The 5,647-nt window shown below is 37.8% G+C and overlaps 1 protein-coding gene across 1 annotated transcript in view; it reads right to left on the bottom strand.

Annotated features, from left to right (window-relative positions):
* OTOL1 (otolin 1) overlaps positions 1-4,769 on the bottom strand; it is a 27,406-nt gene extending 22,637 nt beyond the window's left edge. The window contains exon 1 of the mRNA XM_005864135.2: positions 4,707-4,769. The gene's annotated coding sequence lies outside the window, so the exon portion shown is untranslated. The remainder of the gene's footprint in view (positions 1-4,706) is intronic.
* Positions 4,770-5,647: the final 878 nt, after the last annotated feature.

Genomic DNA, 5,647 nt, shown 5'->3' with positions numbered 1-5,647 from the left:
GGAGAGCATTATGCTAAGTGAAATAAGCCAGTCAGAGAAAGATAAATATCACATGATCTCACTCATTTGTGGAATATAATGAACAACATAAACTGATGAACAAAAATAGATACAGAGACAGAGAAGCATCGAACAGACTGTCAAACTTCAGTGGGAAGGTGGGGGGCAATAAGAGATCAACCAAAGGATTGTATGCATGCATATAAGCATAACCCATAGACACAGACACTAGGGGGGGTGAAGGCATGTCCTGGGGGGTGGAGGTGGCTGGGGGGAGGTCAGTGGGGGGAAAAGGAAACATATATAATACTATATGTAATACTTTAAACAATAAAAAAAATTAGGCATGAAGCTCAGCCATTGTGACCCAATGAACCAGGAAGTTCGATTCCCAGTCAGGGCACATGCCCAGGTTATGGGCTCTATCCCCAGTAGGGAGCGTGCAGGAGGCAGCTGATAGGTGATTCTGTCTCATCATTTACGTTTCTATCTCTCTCTCCCTCTCCTTTCCTCTCTCTGAAATCAATAAAAATATACAAAAATTTAGGCATTAAAATAAACTCTGGCTCAATATCACCAAAACCCAAAAGAAACAGTTAAGGATGGGATTAGGCAAAGACAAGAACAAAATTGTTACTACAGGATGATTACCACTCTGTTTCATCTTTTCTTATTTCCCACACAGGGATTCTGAGTATGGCTGCTGTAGGGTTTTCTGATTTTAGGGGTAGAGAGAAAATAGGTGGGAAGAGCCACTGTATGAATGTGCAGGAATGTGGCTGGACAATGAGCCTGCGGTCAATTTTGCAGGCTTTGTATATCCCACTAATTGTAAAAATGCAGTGGGGAACTGTGTGTAAGGGGTTAGGGAGATGAGGTATTTGTGAATTCTCTGTGCTTTCTGTTCACTTTTTTCTGTATACCTAAAACTATCCTGAAAAATTAAGTCCCTTCATTTAAAAAAAAAGGGGGGGGGGAGAAAGCAATGGGAGTCCCACCATGATTGATTTGTTCATTTATTTTGCTAATTAGTTGGTCCTGATAGAAGTTAATAATCTATCAAAGTTGTTGCTGAAAAACTGAATTTAAAGTTTACATAGGCCCATAATACAGGTTTGTTAAATTGGGTGTGTTAACAAAAATCTAAGATGGAGCCAAACTGGGTTTCCTGTTAGAAACTTTCAGAGATTTCACTGAGACTTTTCTACTTCCTTGACATAAATTATGTATACAGCCATTAAAATAAGTATAACCCAACCTAAGCAAACTGCTTCACCTATTTGGCGACCAAGTGGAATGTGTGCTGTGGAGTGTTCCCGGCAGGGAATTATGGAAAAGGAGTAAAAGCGAGCTCACTCCTGTTCTATCAGGTTTATCCAAAAATTCCAGAGGTTCCTGCAAGGGAGGTTCCAGGGAAGCTCCAGGATACAGAATCTAACTGATTGGAGGTTTTTGAAAGAAAAAGAGTCTGTCTTAGAAGCAAAAGGTGTTTCTGGGAGAACTTGAAAGATGGAATTTTCATTACTAGCAGCTTTCCTTTTGTCAATAGTCTTGCTTCTCAATGCTGCAAGACCTGAGCTGATCCTTCTATCAGCTTACTCACATGCTCATCTGGAGGGAACTCAAATATGAAGCAAAACCACTAAAGCTATGGCAAGAAATAAATGCTTTACTCTAAACATGTTTTAGTCTACCCAGTAAGACTAAATTATTATTAAAAGTCTTTCCAATTAAAAATGAGATATATGTAATACTTTAAACAATAAAGAATTTAAATTTTTTAAAAAGTCTTTCCAATTAACAAACTGCCATTTGTCTTATTTATTTATTTATTTCAGAGAGGACGGGAGAGGGAGGAAGAGCGAGATAGAAACATCAATGATGAGAGAGAACCATTGATCAATTAACCAGCTGCCTCCTGCACACCCCGCACTGGGGATCAAGCCTGAAACCCAGGCATGTGCTCTGACTGGGAATGGAACCATGACCTCCTGGTTCATAGGTCAATACTCAACCATTGAGCCACGCTGGCTGGGATGTCATTTGTCTTTCAATTCTTCAATGTTCAAAATCTCCCTTTTCTCTTTGTTTCCTATGCAGACTTCCAAACTTGTTGCCCTGCTCTGAATGCCTTAGGAACAAACATCAGGAAAGACAGAAGTCTGAGGATGTCTGTAGGTATTGCATCTACCCCCAAAGGTATCAATCCCTATCCTGCCCATTGGAATCTGAACTGGTTTTCAGAGCTGTTTCTCAGATCAAGGTTAGCACAGGCCCCATAGAAACAGTTTAATCAGAAGTTACCAAGAGATCAATCTAGGCCTATAGGTATTGGAGTTGATTCTTACTCTTTCTCCAGTTCCCAAAAAGTTCTTGAAAAAGCCTTAATTACTCCTCGCCATTCATAAGGCCATTGTCACCAACCCACCAACCTGTATCATCATCAAGAAACGGTGGGAGACCTGGAAGGGTACAGGCCACAGTGCATTTTGGGGGTTGTGATGATATGCTGATGTTAGAACTGTCCTGCTTTGCTCTAAGTCCATAATTTGGCATTAAGCTCCAAGACTTCATCATGGGTCTGGGTTCTGTTAACTCCATGAAAGGGAGCCTAAGCCTGTGTCACTAAAGACCTGGGCTGAGTTACCACCAGGGCTCAGTGTCCTTCTATGAAAAACAATGAATTGGGACTAGCCGAGCCAGTGATAAACCCTTTTCTAATTCTGAAGTATTAAAACTCCTTTCCCAACAAATCCTGGCTAATCATAGCATTCCAGAATTAAGTGTTGGTACATCCTCATTTTGTCACCATGCCCGGGGCCTATTCTAGAACTTTAGAATCAGGTCATGGAAATCTCTGCCAAGGGCAGTGGCTCTGGAAGGCCCTTTAGAGGGCAAGGGCTCTCCTAGAGAGATCTGACAATCCCAGAAAAACAGGTGTCCCTGATAAGCATCAGGTTCGGTACCAGCCCAGAGAAGGAACAGAAGGGAGTCTGTCCCTGAAAAAGCTATCAAGAGGTTAATGCTTCACATGAAAACCAGCAGTCACTTCCTCTTTCAGGACAGTCTTGCTATTTAATACCCCAAAAGACCAAGGACAAAGAATGGCATTGTATAAGCACTGTAACTCAAGCAATTAGCCAGGTAATGGTCTGTGGGGTTCATTATAGCAGAATGCCAATTAAAACACTTGGAAGGAGATTATGCAAAGCCCTTAGATTTCAAATCTTATAAACTCCCAGTAAGACTAAATTATAGTAAATGTCATATAGCTACAGTAGGTATCACATAAATGAAAATAAAGTTTCTTTTCTAATATGGACTCTTGCTTAATATCTCATCAATCCCAGGAATTGAAAAGAGCAGTCAACTATCTCCTCTTCATTCAACAATGAAGAAAATAGGATAAAGGACCTTACATTTTAATTGAATATCTTCTTTCCTACCTTTAGCCTAATGAAGTAATGTTTTGTTATCTCTAGTTAATTGTTTTCTAAAGATTAAATAATATAGCTATTCGTTTCATTTTGGATTTCTACCAATAGACTTAAGGAGGGAGAAGAGAAGATAAGTGGATAAAATGTGAATTTCAGAAGGAACTTATTTCTTAGATTTTAGATGAGAGTTCTTCTGTTTAATGACTTCATTCTTACAGAAGCATAGCATTTCCTTGTTTTTAGTGTAGATGAGTTATTAGAAAAATTGACTTCTTAAAAATAGAAAATAAATGAAAGAGTTCTTTATGAAATTTCAAAAATGCAAATATCATTTAGCATCCAAATAGATGGCCACAATGATTTGCCCTGAACACTGGCAGAAAGAGCATAAAATATAATAATTAGCTTTTGTTCTAAAATTCCTCAAGTCAAGTTTAAGCTAGCAGTTAATTTTTACTCATGAATTACAAATCCTTTAGAGAAGGGAGTGAAAAATAAAAGGACTAATAGATCTAGAAATGTACTGTTCCATTAATTCTATCATAGGAAATTAAATGCATATTAAATTTTTATCATTCATAATTGTTTTGTAAAAGATCACATGCATAACGTATTTTAAATGTATCTTTTCTCCTTACCAGATAATTGTTATGATAGATACTATATTTTTTATACAACTACTTACATCATCTTAACTGAAGATATATCACACTATTATAATATAAACAAAACCTAATTTTTAAGATCTTCGTTGTACATCATTTCTGAAAGGAGGTTAAATAGAAGGTGGGGCAAAAGTAGATTTAAAGTTGTTTGTATGGAAAATAATACAAGAATTAATAACTAATAATACAAGAACAAACTCTTTGTTTCACATATTCAGAACTGTAAACCTACTTTTGCCCCACCCTGAATTGCATGGAACCAAGTATACGTAGTTCTACCCCAGTAATGTCAATATATTAAAATCTCCCATTAGAATTTAATTTTACTTATCTCACAGATAGTCACAAACTTAGTGGCCTTAAAATTAAGAATGATTCCATACTACATACCACAATCTCCCATTTCAAAAATCAATACAAAAAAAATAAATCTAATACCACTGAGAAAAGATTGCCTCCTATCAATTGCATGCTTTTATCATTCCTGTTTATATTCTTATTTCCTGGAGGCAAATTATATCACTAGGACTTTTTAAAACCCGGATCTTATTGCCAAAGACCAGATGGAAGATAAAATAAATCAATGTTTGTAATCATCTCCTACCTTAAAAATGTTTCTTTATCAGCAATCCCTCTCCTGGATGGCACATTGGAAAATGCAATCTCATTTACAATTAGACAGGGGTCTGCTTTATTTCTTGCAAGATTTGGCCTACCCAATGAGAGATGAGCACCCCAGGACGACAGGAGTAGTGGCTTTTTCTGAATCTGAAGAAAGGCTCTGAAATCTGATGACATGCAAATGCCTTGGGACTACTGAAGTCTTAGCTCTTCACTGGCCTGACCTTGTCCTCCCTTCCCCTTGGTTTATAAGATATCTTTTTTCCTAATTTAAGGTTATGGTACCATAATGTCAAGCAACTTTCCTATTTAGTAGATACTTTTTTCTTCTTCTTCTTTTTTTTTTAAGGATCTCCCTGGAATCTGTTGTTTGGGCAGCACTTGGGTATTCAGAGGCATCTGCTTCCATTGCTGAGTAAGCCCTTACAGCAGGAGAACAACCACCTGGGTGACATTCCTGAACACACACACACCATCCTTCCCTTACTGCATCAGCCTGCCACCCATTGAGAATTGACCAAGACTTTAGAGTCCTGGCCAAGTTCATTTCTAAGAAGATATCTTTGTAATTATTTGCGGGGCTGCAATAGGATGTTTCCAAGAACTTGTAAATTACAAAAGCACTATTGGCCTCTTGATAGATCGCTCATTCATTCATTCGATCATTCATTCATTCCCCTATTCATTCATTCATTAGCAAGCAAGAATTCATGAGAAACTGCCAAGTGCCAGACCCTGTTCTAAATGCTAGGCAATAGAGCAGCAGAGAGATGGACAAGGCCTCTACTTTCATAAAGTTTCTATCCTAGTGGGAGAGACAACCAAAATTTAAAACACAAAGATATAAACAGTAAATAGCAGATACTAACAAGCTAATAAGCCATATGCACAAATTAAAATAAAGTGACGTCTGGAGAATGACTG

Source organism: Myotis brandtii, unplaced genomic scaffold, assembly GCF_000412655.1.
Source record: "Myotis brandtii unplaced genomic scaffold, ASM41265v1 scaffold186, whole genome shotgun sequence".
In the NCBI taxonomy this organism is placed as follows: domain Eukaryota; kingdom Metazoa; phylum Chordata; class Mammalia; order Chiroptera; family Vespertilionidae; genus Myotis; species Myotis brandtii.
The sequence above is the reverse complement of the archived record's forward strand: the minus strand, read 5'-3'. Positions and strand labels throughout refer to the sequence as shown.